Source organism: Heloderma suspectum, chromosome 10 (genome assembly GCF_057233095.1).
Source record: "Heloderma suspectum isolate Gila_16-S chromosome 10, 16-S_ref, whole genome shotgun sequence".
Classification (NCBI taxonomy): Eukaryota; Metazoa; Chordata; class Lepidosauria; order Squamata; family Helodermatidae; genus Heloderma; species Heloderma suspectum.
Genome location: NC_139467.1, coordinates 33,799,563 through 33,814,240, shown reverse-complemented (window position 1 = coordinate 33,814,240; position 14,678 = coordinate 33,799,563). Strand labels below are relative to the sequence as shown.

General features: G+C 45.9%; 1 protein-coding gene across 4 annotated transcripts in view; it reads left to right on the top strand.

Annotated features, from left to right (window-relative positions):
* LDLRAP1 (low density lipoprotein receptor adaptor protein 1) overlaps positions 1 to 14,678 on the top strand; it is a 113,506-nt gene that overhangs the window by 55,940 nt on the left and 42,888 nt on the right. The window lies entirely within an intron of this gene.

Sequence of the window (14,678 nt, the reverse complement as noted above, 5' to 3'; positions counted from 1 at the left end):
GCAGTCGAATAAAATGTTTCTTCTAAGGAAGCCATAGAGACCAAATGGGTCAAGGCCCTTCTAGGAGTATATTAACAAGGTATGCAATGATTGACAGGTACCAGGTATGGGCCTTCTCAGTGGTGGCTCCATACCTCTGGAACTTCTTTCCCAAGTAAGTATGGACAGCCTTGTGACTACTGTTTTTAAGAGAACACTGAAGACATTTTTATTTCAGACTGTCTTTGATTCATGTGCAGGGCTTTGAAAAAGGTATTTTCTGCTGTTGTTTTTTTTATGGATGGTTCTTGAAATTGTAATTTGTTGAATTTATTGGTGTTCTTACAATATTTTAATGTGCTTTAAAAAAATAAATTCTGTAAACTGCCTTGTGAGGCCATTGAGCCCTGAAAGATGGGCTAGGAATCTATTAATTAGATAAATGAATAAATATGTCACTGGCTAGTATCCCATTTTTTGTAATGGGTGGTTAGCTGTTTAGCACAGAAAAAAAAGTGCATATGGGGAGATGTGATAGAGGTGTATAAAATTATGCATAGTGTGAGGAAAGTAGATAGGGAGACCTTCTTCTCCCTTTCTTGTAGAACTTCAGGGTCATCCCCTGAAGCTGAATGGCAGGAGATTCATAGAATCATAGAATAGTAGGGCTGGAAGGGGCCTACAAGACCATCGAGTCCAACCCCCTGCTCAATGCAGGAATCTAAGTCAGAGCATCCCTGACAGATGGCTGTCCAGCCTCATCTTGAAGGCCTCCAGTGTGGGAGAGCCCACCACCTCCCTAGGGAATTGGTTCCATTGTCGTATTGCTCTAACAGTCAGGACGTTTTTCCTGATGTTCAGCCGGAATCTGGCTTCCTGTAACTTGAGCCCATTATTCCGTGTCCTGCACTCTGGGATGATCAAGAACAATCTTTCGAGTACTTGAAGAGCGCTATCCTATCTCCCCTCAGTCTTCTCTTCTCAAGGATAAACATGCCCAGTTCTTTCAGTCTCTCCTCAGAGGGCTTTGTTTCCAGTCCCCTGATCATCTTTGTTGCCCTCCTCTGAACCCTCTCCAGTTTGTCTGCATCCTTCTTAAAGTGTGGTGGCCAGAACTGGACACAGTACTCCAGATGAGGCCTAACCAGTGCTGAGTAGAGGGGAACTAGTACTTCCCGGGATTTGGAAGCAGATAAAATTCAGGGCAGATAAAAGAAAGTACTTCTTCACATAGTACTTCTTCACACTGTTAAACTTTGGAATTCACTACTGCAAGAACTGGTGATGGCCACCAACTTGGATGGCTTTAAACCGGGATTAGAGAAATTCATTGAGAATCAGTCTATCCATGTCAGCTAGTAATGATGGCTGTGTATTACTTCCAGTATCAGAAGCAGTGTGCCATTTGTTGGGGAACGCAAGCAGGAAGCTGCTCTTGCACTCATGTCCTCGTGAGCTTCTCTGGGGTATCTGGTTGGCTGCTCTGGGAGCAGAATAGACAGGCCTCTGATCTGATCCAGCAGGGCTCTGCTTATGTCCTCATGTTCTTAGTTATTTCCAGTTGGTCTGGCAAGGTGCCTGATTCCCTTTTACCCCCCTTGTTCTACGTGTTTTTGGTCTTGAGTGCAATCCATGTAGTAGGAAAGAGGAGAGGGGCTTGCATTGCTGAATGCCAATGTCAGGATTGATTCTGAGTGTACAGACATAGTTAGCAGTTCAGATTCAGAAGGGGAACAGCCAGAACCGAGGGAGGCATCTTCCCGAGCGTGCTTCTCAGGATGCTAACACCCAGATGGCTGGGCCTGAAGCCCTCTGTGAGAATCCAGGAGGAGAAGAGCGCAGGGCATGACCTGAGGGATGCTAGACCGTAGCACAGAGTGAAGCGGGAAAAGTTAAGAGGCGGAGCTGAGATGGCTGACCCAGTTGGCGATGTGTGAGGGTCGATGTAGGGGAGCATCACTGGAAGGGAGGGGCATCCCTCCCTAAGTTATTCTAGGCAGCAAGTCTTGTTTCAAGCTGCTGGCAACATCGTAGCTCCCATTTGGATCCCCTGTTGTCATTCCTTTGTAGCCTGAGAGTCTTCAAGGATTTGCATCTGTAATGAACGAAACCTCTCTTCCTGTGTGTGTGCATGAGGAAGGGGGAGGCCAAGGAAACATGACAGCCGTTGAAGATCTTTTAAAACTAACAATGATGTTAACAGACAGGCAGTGCAAAGACTACTCTCACATTTAAACACGGGAACTTCATATCTATTTTGTTATGTTGTTATCTTGCTTTTCATGCAAATATTTTGTCCCAAAGTGTCTTTCACATCAGTCAGAAATTCAGTACAGTCCTGGTAGCAGGTGCTGTAGATCAGTGAAAAATGAAATGCAAGCCCTGTCCTCAGGCTTGCAAACTAATCTATCTATCTATCTATCTATCTATATGAGAAAAGGGGAAATACATTCAGAGGGGTAGCTGGGTTGCAACAAAAGCAGTGAAGAGCCCTGTCTGTCACACTTTAAAGACTAATAATGGCATGAGATTTCATGCACTAGAGTCCACTTCATCCGATGCATGAAATGCAGTATTCCTCTTTGTGGTCTCCATGTATCACACCTATGGGTTTTGCGTTTGTGCAGATCCTCCATCAGGAGCCTTCATTCAGGACGCAATCCTATGCATGTTTGGACAGAAAAAAGGGCCTACAGCTCCCAGCATGGCTGCAGCATGCTGGAAGTTATAGGCCTTTTTTCTGTCTGAAGATGCATAGGATTGTGGCTTTAGGCTGATGCCTTCCCTTCCAGTTTTTCTTTGACTGCCGCTGCAGCAGCATTATTGAGAGCAGGGGTAAGCAACACATGGCCTGTGGACTGCATCCAGCCCCTTCCCCCCCGTATGGCCCCCACTACCCCTGTCACCCCTGCAAAAAAAAATGTGTGTGGGGGGGAAGAAAAATCAGGTAGTACGCCACCAAAATTCGGCAGCGGACGGCTATGGGCACTTACTAAGGATAAATTTACCTTGTTTTCAGGCTGATTTTTTGTTTGGCACCACAGCAAAAGTGCAGCCTGTTGGGGCGCGGGGGCAGCCTGAAAGGGGTAATTGGACCCCACACTGCCTGAAGTTCCACCCCACCTGGTTGGGAGCCTTCTCCATCTTTGAGGACACCATGCTGAATAGCATTCTTTTTTCTTTTGTCCTTCACCGCCTTTCCTTTTTCTTCCTGTTGTCTACTTTATCCTCTTCCATTGGCGCTTGTTTTGGTTTTTGCGTTAGGTCACCCCTGGGGGTTCTCTGGTAGGCCTCTGGGTTTATGGCCTTCCTTATGGTTTTTCCTTCAGGACATGCTCCAACTGTGGGAGCAAGTTAGGCCTACCAAGGGCCACTCCCTCTGCCAGGGGGGTAGCTGCATTGCAAGGAAAGCAGCAAAGAGTCCTGTAGCACCTTAAAGCACTAGTACATTTCTTATGGCATGCGATTTCATGGGCCAGAGTCCACTTCATCAGATTCATGAAACAAAATGTTACCTTCCATTGGCAGACACATATATATGCATAGTTACAGGGAGAGAAAAGTTAAAACAGTAGGGTGAAATGCCCTGAAATGCAAAAGCCACAGTCTGTGATGATTCAATTGAAGTTTAAATGCATGCAAAATTAGCACAGTGGCCCTTCAAAGCAGCAGTATTTGGTAATATAACACAGTCATCTTAGCATTGCTGAGCTAATTAGCGCCTGTAATGGGACAGGATGAAACCGTAGTCCTCATCCCCTAACAAATGAGTCAGACGTCCTGATGCATTCTGGTTCTGCAGTTTCATGATCTTGTCTCCCTTTGAAATTCCTTTTTGTTAGGGAATTGCAGCTTTTAAGTCCTTAGGCAAGGGAGTGGAGGGCAAAGCTAGAGGACAGAGATCAAAGAGATGACGCCAGAATGAAGTGGTGAGTTGTAAACAGACTTTTATATCCAGTTGGGGCCAGGCTGATCTTCCTGCTTGGGCATAGGTTTGCTGAGCAGTCTTGGGCAAATGGCTATCTGTTGTCCTCAGCTTTTCATTACAACTGTATCTTAGCACAGTAGGGACCACCTGTCTTGCTACCCCACCCCACCCCAGCCATCATTAAGATTTGCAGGAGCAGCCCTTTTGAGGGTGCCATTACTGGGAGAGGCCTTTCTCCTGTGTTGCCCCCAAACTGTGGAGTGCATTTCCTCAAGAACTATGGTCAGGCCCCCACTTTCTTGGCCTTTAGAAAGGCTATGAAAATATATCTCTTCAATGTAACCTTTTAAAACATGCCATTTTAACGTTTTTACTGTTTGTAATGTTCTTGTTCTCCTTGTTTTAAGGAGTTATTGTTTTAAATTGTTCTACATTGCCTTGATGGCTTTTTAGCATATAAGGCGGTACATAAATGTTAATCAAAAGTAAAATAAATGGTGGTGATCTACCTCATACTGTTGTCCTTCTTTGTGGTCCCTGCGCAGAGCCTTTTTAGGGGTTTCTGTGCCTGTGCAGAGCCTCATTTGGGAACATCCTGGAGTTTGAAAGAGCTGTTGCCATGCCCTCCCAGGAGAAATCCTCTTCCTCCTGAGACAGATGTCCCCAAGGAACAAGCCGCTTCAAGGGACCCTGAGGCTGACCGAGAAGGCCCTGGGCCCTCGGGGGAGAGAGCTTCAGATCTTTCCCCTCGAAAGGTGGAAAGCTCTGCTCCTGAGTCAGTGGGGGATGCAAAGCCACCACCTTGCCCCTGAGAATGCCAGCACCTGAAGGTACAGGCTGAGACTGTGGTCAGGCGAAGGAGTGCTTGCTTGCAGAAGGAGACTCCTTGAGAGTAAAGACTACCTTGTGAGCAGTGCCCCCTCACAAGCAGGACATTTGCCAGAGGGGCTGTGATGAACTGCAGCAGAGCTCTGAGTGGGGCTCTGGTCGCTCAAGCTACATAAGCGTGCAGTTCCAGTCTAGGCACTCCTGGAATAACAACTTACCTCAGCTTCCAGTGCCTTGAACCCTTGTTTCTCTGACTTTATGCCATGACTGAACCTTTGTGCTACTGCCCTTTGGACCCCTGATTGACTCTGCATCTTGGACTGCATTGATATCTGACTGCTTATTTATTTATTTAAAACATTTCTATCCCACCCTATATCATTAAGATCTCAGGGCGGCAGACAGATAAAATCAATTTAAACAGTATAAAACAATAAATACTATTAAACAAGCTAAAACCAGTTAAAACCTAAAACACTAAAACAGTTAAAACAATGTGCTAGGGAATGCATTTAGCCCTCAAAGGCATTGGTAAAAAGCCATGTTTTTACTTGGCGCCGAAATGAGACCAATGTCTGCGCCAATCAGGCCTCCAAGGGGAGGGAATTCTACAACCGGGGTGCCACAGTAGAGAAGGCCCTCTCCCACGTCCCACCATAGTGTATGTCTCGTACTGGTGGGACGCAGCGGAGGGCCCCTCCAACAGATCTCACTTCTTGGGCAGACATATATAGGGAGAGGTCCCAAGTCACTTAGGGCTTTAAATGTCATCACTTATGTGTGTTTGGACCTTGGCCATGCCTCAGGCTCTCTCTTGGAACTCTCCCTCTTGCCTGGTAATACTGTGCCTTTGATCGTTGCCTATTTACTGACTACTCCTGCCTTGAACTGCTCTCTTGCTGGACTCATATCTCTGTGCTTGACCTTTTGCCTGTTTATGGACCTGCCATTGGATTTGCCCCTCAACTGCCTTAATGTTTTTTTTTATGTATTTTATTGCTGTAAGCCGCCTTGGGAGGGCTTCTGCCCTGAAAGGCGACCAAGAAATATTTTAAATAAATAAATAAAATAAAATAATGCTGAGACCGACCCAGCCACAGCAGGACGGCTGTTGGCGGGAAGCCCATCCCACCCTAACTGCACATGCTCAATGAACAGGCCCTGGCTCCCGTCTCCCTCCCAGTTTCTCTTCAAGTGGTTGCAGCAGTATCGGCATTGAAAGCAGTCCTGTGTGCCCATCTGTGGCATTCTTCCCCGTGACATCTTGCGTTCACTGCATTGGGAAACTCATTCATTTTGGAGGCTCCTGGGGGTGGCACAGGGCCTGGTCCCATGGGGCCTGGTCCCCGAATCTTTCTCAGCACCCCGAATCTATTCCACAAAGCACTGAGTGTCTACAGGTGGCAACGGAAGTGTTTTTTTTCTCAGCCTAATTGCTATACAGGGGGCAATTTTCAAGGGGGATTGCAGCTGGGACGGAAGGATCTTTCTCACATACTGAAACACACACACATCTTCCCCTGCATGGCAATTAAGCTTACAAATAACATTTTCCATTGGCTTCCGATGATTGGGTCAGAGTGCAAATTAATTAAAGAATTTATTTTGTTTGAGATGATTTGGATGAGGAATTAATTGGCTGGGTTTGCCTCCTGTGAAATTTCAAGAATTCTTTGTAGTTATTTCTAAATTTCCATATATAGATTTAAATTAGCATATGCAGATTTTCTGGCAATTTGTGCCCTATGGGCCTGGGCCCCAACACTTTTGCACACCTAGCAATGCCCCTGCAGTGGCATTTACTCTTTGAAGATTAGTAAAGATTGCCCCTTCATGGATCACTGCCTTGTTGTGGCGAAGGGGCTTGCGTAACTCAGTGAAGCCATAAGTTATGCCGTGCAGGGCCACCCAAGACGGACAGGTCATGGCAGAGAGTTCTGACAAAATGTGGTCCACTGGAGAAGGAAATGGCAACCCACTCCAGTATTCTTGCCAAGAAAACCCCATGGAACGTATCACAAGGCTAAAAGATATGACGCCGGAAGATGAGCCCCTCAGGTCGGAAGGTGTCCAATATGCTACTGGGGAAGAGCAGAGGGTATTTCCAAGTAGCGCCAGAAAGAGTGAAGCGGCTGGGCCAAACCCGAAAGGACACTCAGCTGTGGATGTGTCTGGTGGTGAAAAGAAAATCCGATGCTGTAAAGAACAATATTGTTTAGGAACCTGGAATGTCAGATCAATGAATCAAGGTAAGCTGGAGGTGGTCAAACATGAGATGGCAAGATTGAACATCGACATCTTGGGAATCAGCGAACTCAAATGGACAGGCATGGGCGAATTTAATTCAGGTGACCATCATATCTACTATTGTGGGCAAGAATCCCTTAGAAGAAATGGAGTAGCACTCATAGTCAACAAAAGGGTGGGAAAAGCAGTACTGGGGTACAATCTTAAAAATGATAGAATGATCTCAGTACGAATCCAAGGCAAACCATTCAACATCACAGTAATTCAAGTCTATGCCCCAACCACTGAGGCCGAAGAAGCTGAGGTTGATCGGTTCTATGAAGACCTACAACACCTTCTAGAACTAACACCAAAAAAAGATGTCCTCTTTATCATAGGGGATTGGAATGCTAAAGTAGGAAGTCAAGAAATCACCGGGATAACAGGCAGGCATGGCCTTGGTGTACAAAATGAAGCAGGACAAAAGCTAATAGAGTTTTGCCAAGAGAACATGCTGATCATAGCAAACACTCTTTTCCAACAGCACAAGAGGCGACTCTACACATGGACGTCACCAGATGGTCAATATCGAAATCAGATTGATTATGTCCTTTGCAGCCAAAGATGGAGACGCTCCATACAGTCAGTAAAAACAAGACCTGAAGCTGACTGTGGCTCAGATCATGAGCTGCTTCTTGCAAAATTTTGGCTTAAATTGAAGAACGTCGGGAAAACCACTAAACCATTCAGGTATGACCTAAATCATATCCCTGATGAATATACAGTGGAGGTGAGGAATAGATTTCAGGGATTAGACCTGATAGACAGAGTGCCTGAGGAACTATGGACGGAGGTCCGTAACATTGTTCAGGAGGCAGCAACGAAATCCGTCCCAAAGAAAAAGAAATGCAAGAAAGCCAAGTGGCTGTCTGATGAGGCTTTACAAGTAGCTCACGAAAGAAGGGAAGCGAAAAGCAAGGGAGAAAGGGGAAGATATACCCAACTGAATGCAGAGTTCCAGAGAATAGCAAGGAGAGACAAGAAGGCCTTCTTAAATGAACAATGCAAAGAAATCGAGGAAAACAACAGAATGGGAAAGACTAGAGATCTCTTCAAGAAAATTGGAGATCTCAAGGGAACGTTTTGTGCAAAGACGGGCATGATAAAGGACAAAGAAGGCAGGGACCTAACAGAAGCAGATGAGATTAAGAAGAGGTGGCAAGAATACACAGAAGAACTATACAGGAAAGATCTGAATGTCCCTGATAGCCATGATAGTGCGGTCACTGAACTTGAGCCGGACATCCTAGAGAGTGAAGTCAAGTGGGCCTTAGGAAGCATTAGTAACAACAAAGCTAGCGGAGATGACAGTATTCCAGCCGAGCTATTTAAAATCCTAAAAGATGATGCTGTTAAAGTGCTGCATTCAATGTGCCAACAAATCTGGAACACTCAACAGTGGCCACAAGACTGGAAAAGGTCAGTTTACATTCCAATTCCAAAGAAGGGCAACGCCAAAGAGTGTTCAAACTACCGCACCATTGCGCTCATTTCACATGCCAGCAAGGTGATGCTCAAAATCCTACAAGCTAGGCTTCAGCAGTATGCGAACCGAGAACTACCGGAAGTACAAGCTGGGTTTCGAAGAGGCAGAGGAACTAGAGATCAAATCGCCAACATTCGCTGCATCATGGAGAAAGCAAGAGAATTCTAGAAAAACGTCTATTTCTGCTTCATTGACTACGCTAAAGCCTTTGATTGTGTGGATCACAACAAACTGTGGCAAATTCTTAAAGTGATGGGAGTACCAGACCACCTTACCTGTCTCCTGAGAAACCTGTACGAGAGTCAAGAAGCAACAGTAAGAACCAGAGATGGAACAACCGATTGGTTCAAAATTGGGAAAGGAGTACGACAAGGCTGCATATTGTCACCCTGCTTATTTAACTTATATGCAGAGTACATCATGAGAAATGCCGGGTTGGATGAATCAGAGGTCGGAATTAAGATTGCCGGGAGAATTATCAACAACCTCCGATATGCAGACGATACCACCCTAATGGCAGAAAGCGAAGAGGATCTCAAGAGCCTCTTGTTGAGGGTGAAAGAGGAGAGTGCAAAAGCTGGTTTGAAACTCAACATTAAAAAAACTAAGATCATGTCATCTGACCCTATCACTTCCTGGCATATAGAAGGGGAAGAAATGGAAGCAGTGACAGATTTTACTTTCTTGGGCTCCAAGATCACCGCAGACGGTGACTGTAGCCATGAAATTAAAAGACGCTTGCTCCTTGGGAGGAAAGCTATGGCCAACCTAGACAGCATAGTAAGAAGCAGAGACATCACCTTGCCGACAAAGGTCCGTCTAATCAAAGCTATGGTTTTCCCAGTAGTAATGTATGGCTGTGAGAGCTGGACTATAAGGAAGGCTGAGCGCCGAAGAATTGATGCTTTCGAACTGTGGTGCTGGAGAAGACTCTTACGAGTCCCCTGGACTGCAAGGAGGTCAAATCAGTCCATCCTAAAGGAAATCAACCCTGAGTGCTCATTGGAAGGACAGATACTGAAGCTGAAGCTCCAATATTTTGGCCACCTAATGCGAAGAGAAAACTCCCTGGAAAAGACCCTGATGCTGGGAAAGACTGAAGGCAAAAGGAGAAGGGGACGGCAGAGGATGAGATGGCTAGATAGCATCACGGATGCAATGAATATGAACTTGAGCACGCTCCGGGAGAGAACGCAGGACAGGAAGGCCTGGCGTGCTATGGTCCATGGGGTCACGAAGAGTCGGACACGACTGAACAACAACAACAACAACAACAACAAAGATTGTACATGTTGCTTAACAGAGGAGGGCCCTCTGGAACCCTTTTGGTCTTTAAAGGCTCCCCCCGCATTTTGTTTGTTGAATGGATTTCTGCCGCCCTTACCAAAACCAACGTTTAACAGCTTAAAAAACAAACAAATAAATTATAGGGAAAGGCAGAAAACCTAAGTGCCTTTTATAAAAATAAAGCTCCGTGAAGCTCTGTGTAAGACAAATGTAGGCCAGGCTAGAGCACAACAAGAAACTAATGCAATGTAAATGAATTTTGAATGTGGTGTTTTAAAGCCTGAAAACTCCACTGGGAGGGTGTGCATTCTTCTGCCTGGGAAGAACGGCTCCTTGCACAGGAAGGATAAGGGCTTGTTTGGGGCGGCCTAGTGCCATGGCTCAGCGGTTTTGTTGGCATTGCAATTTCAGGGCCAACTTGCTTAGCATTCATTATCAGCTTTCCCCAACCTGGCACCGTCCAGATGTGTTGGGCTGCAACTCCCATCATTCCCAGCCAGCATGGCCATGCACAGATGCACATCATTCTGGAGATCTGTTTCTCTCTGGATGAATGTATAAACATATCTGGGCCCTCGGACCACCTGTTTCCTGTGTTTGGGGATCCAAAGCTGTTTCCTCACCCAGTCCAGCGGGGTGCTGTCCTGTCAAGAGAGATTTTCCTCAAACCATGAGTTGAGTACTTGACTGCTGTCTTTTTGCGGGACTTTAACGGTGGTTGCATTTACTCTCTTGGTGTTTGAGGCTCATCCTCTTGGACAGCGTTTCTTAACACCTTTCCATCAGTTTCTCTTACCATTTGTAGCTGAAGGCCACAGAGAGTTGGGGACCGGAAACTTCAAAACACATTTACGATCCCAAGATGAATAGGGGTGGAGCCCCTTAACTCAGACAAGCTCCCTTCTAACTTGTCCTGAAAGCGGAATGTCCTCTAAAGTGAGGCTATAAAAATGACAGGCTGTATAAAACCTAAGGGCAAGATGTAGCTTTCATACTTATCTCCTGAGAGAGATTAGTGGATCTTTGTCGGGCTCAGTTGGGAAAAAGAAAATTCAAGTTGCACAGACTATGTTAAGTTGCAACCCCAAAGAAACATGCGTTGACTGTTATTATGTAATGTTGTCCTTTTATGCAAACTCGCCCTAATTCTAGGCTTTTATATATCTGGGTACATTGGGGCCAAAAAATTCCCAATTTCACGTATACAGTGGTGGGATCCAAACTAGCAGTGACAGACCAAGAAAGAGATCTTGGGCTTGTGCTGGACAGCTTGATAAAAACGTTGACCCAGTGTGAAAAGTGCTGTCAGGGTGGAAACTGAGCCCATAGAGCTCCAGAGCAGTTCTGATTCTGAGGAGGAACAGCAATCCGTGGGAGAGGAGCTCACTCATCTCTCACAAGCACAGCAGCTGGCAGAGATTCCTCCTGCCAGCATTCCTGGGATAGATAGTGACCCTGGTAGTGAGAGGGCGCTGGAGGGGGGCTTGCTGGACGCTCGGCGCAGACGCAGGGAGCGACGACAGATGGAGGGCGCCGAAAGGAGGCGTACCGCTCGTTTGGCGCTCAGACAACGGTCGCGTCCCGAGGACCCAAGGGAAAGAGGGAGGATCTCTCCCTAGCCCTTAAGTTCAGAGTCTTCCTGTGGTTCCCCTTCAAACGGGGACCAACTGCCTTACCTGGAGCTTAGGCTACTCTGCTATCTTTCCCCAGTGCTGTTCCTTGCTTAGTCGCTAGTGATTAGTATCTGAAAGAGTCATAAAGTAATAAAGGAATAAAGTCTCAGAAAGAATCCTCGTCGTCTGTGTCCTGAGTTGGCTATTGGAGGGGACTGCAAGAGGCAGCTAGGGCGCTCCTGACAAGTGCAATTCCATATTGGGCATATCATACCACCCTTATACAATTCTATGGTGGAACCATACTTGGAACACTGTGTACAGTTTTGTTCACTGCACCTCAAAAAGGATATTGTACAGTTGAAAAAAATGCAGAAAAGGGCAACCAAAATGAGCAGCTCCCCTATGAGAAAAGGTTACAGCATATAGGGCTGTTTGGCTTAGAAAAAAGGCAAGTGAGGAAGACATGATAGAGGTGTACAAAATTATGGTGTGAAAACGTGGATTGGGAAACATTCTTCTCCCTCTCTCAATACTAGAACCCAATGGGGTCATCCCATGGAGCTGATTGGTGGGAGATTCAGGACAGATAAAAGGAAGGCTTCTTCACACAGCGCAGAGTCAAACTATGGAATTTGCTGCCATTAGAAGTAGGGATGGCCACTAAACTTGGATGACTGAAAAAAAGGATTAGACAAATTCATGGAGAATAAGTCTATCAATGGCTACTAGTCCTGATGCCTCTATGCTGCCTCTAGAATCAGAGGCAGTATGCCTATGTACACCAGTTGCTAGGGAGCGTGGCGGGAGGGTGCTGTTGTGCTCGTGTCCTGCTTGCAGGTGCCTTGTATGCAGCTACTTGGTCACTGTGTGAACAGAATGCTGCATTATATGGACCTTAGTCTGATCCAGCACGGCTCTTATGTTCATTGATGGTGGACAATTGGGCACTAAGGCACTGTTAGGTGTTCCAAGCACCTGGAATGTACATCACACACCTGTGGACATATTTGGTGGTTCCTTCCTCAATGCCCATGCTGCGCCAGAGCTTCCTATCACAGGATTGGGAGGGGGTTCTTTACAAAGATCAAGTGTTGTCAGGGTTACTTCACCTCAGAGCAATCTCTCCCCCTCCCCCCCAAGAATGAAAAATATGCTCCTTATACAGCAAAGATGAATGGATATTAGTTTTCCTGCATTTCCCTAGTGTTATACAATCTCAGCCTAGAAAACTGCACTCTTCTTTGCTTTGGTTTTATAAGCCAACTTTATGAATCTGTCTGTGGTGTGTGTCTGAAACTTTTGTTTGTCTCTCTCATTTGAAGGCAGAGCCTGAAATGCTGTGCAGTTTTTGTATAATGCTCAGAACTTTCTATTAGGTTGCAGAGTTTGGCATCCTGTCAGGTTTTGTTTTATGAAGTTTCTAGCCCTTATGTCTGTAAAGATTAGCTAGGAAGCCAATGGCCAGTGACTGATAATCTCAGAAACCATGTTTTCTAACAAACTGTTAATTGCAGTGTTTTCAAATGTGATGCTGTATTTTGATATTTGTTTATGTTTATTGCAATCTGCTTCTGGGCACAGTCACCAGTAGATTGACACAGGAGACAATCTTTTGCTTAAAAAAATTCTGCAGACTTTTTTCTCTACCCCCTGAAGAAGCCTAAAAATAAGAAAAAGGCCGAAACATGTTATGCTTCCTACAATTTTTTTTAAAAAAATTGCATCCTGAAAACCTGTTTCTCTTCTTTGTGATTAACTTCGGATGCTCACCTCCTTCTGTTTGCACAGTCTACTGTGCCAAAGCAGCAAACTGAGATCAAGCTGTCGGGAAGTCGCCCCTGCCGCCTTCTGAAATCCTCAGGTAGCCAGAATCAACACACAGACAATAGGGCTCTTTTCCAAGGCTTTATTCCCATTCAACCTAATGATTCTTACAGATCCTACGAGTGAGACTTAAGAGAGCTGCCTACTCGGGGGTTCTAACCTTAGGAATCAGTTGAGCTCCGTTTGGACGGGAAGGCGGGAAACCTCTGTACTTATGGGTTAGGCGGAGAGAGTCCACCCTTTTCCCGTGGGGCATTGGGGCGCCGCTGTTGCCATCACGCCAAGCAGGCTGAGCCTCTGCTCAGCGCCTGCCATCTCCCGCTTGATGCTACGCTGGCACCTAGCATCCAGAAACTGCTGTTGTGCCTCCCTCTCCCTGCCAGGGTCACTATCACTCTCAGGAATGTGTACCGGGAGGGGCTCTCCCCCTGGCTGCTCCTCTGAACAGCGTGCGGGTTCCTCTCCTGCAGTTTCTATCTCTTCCTCAGAACCAGAACTGCTTTGGGGCTCTCTGGGCTCCGGTCCAACCCTGACAGATAGCTCTTGATGGTGGACCCATAAGCAGGGCTTCTGTGACCAATCTCAAGATCCAGGCAGATTCATATGGGTGCAAATAAGCTGGGCCCAAATATTTTAGGGCAGAGCTTGGGAACCTTTTTTCTGTCAAAGGATGCACTCCCTCATGCATAACCTGTTGGGGGCTGAATGCTGTCCTTCGGTATGGCCAGAGCCTACATTGGGCAGAATTATCCCTTTCTCTCTCTCTCTCACTTCTGGCATTCCCTTTTCTGCATTTCTTTCTCTTCCTTCTGGGTGAGAGCTGGATCTCTCCCACCAGAGAACTGATCACTTGCAGGGGGCTTTTGAAACTAAGCGTAAGGCTTACGACTGTAGTTCTTTAAAGGCCCTGAAAGGAATAAGTAACTGATGCAGGGGGTACAGTATAGGTGTTTGTATGTTTATTAAAAATATTTTTTATCCCACTTCTCAACCAAAAAGGAGCAACTTACAGTCTGTCAGGCATCCTTTGTCCTTCAGGCTTATGATCTTAAAAAGACACAACACACAAAAAAAAGGAGATGGGAGGGAAGAGGAAAAAATAAAACAGTCTTTCGGAGGTGGTGGAATGACCCTGCTGCCACTCTCATTTCCCTCTGTACAGCTTGCCAGTGTTATATGCTCCAACCGCTTGGCCCCCACAAGCATTTGAACACCTGCTTTCTGTGCCAGCTAGAAGTTTCCAAACTATCCGTAAAAGCAGGCCCATGTAGAGTGCATTACAGTAATCTACTCCAGTTGTTGTTAGGTACCTTGTGGGGCCTCTCTGACAAATGGTCAGGTAGAAATGATTTTAATACGTAACATTATTTAGCCCTTTTACCCCACTTTTCTGTATAAAACAACCAAAGGAGCTTACAAGTAAAAAAAAAAAAAATACAGTTAA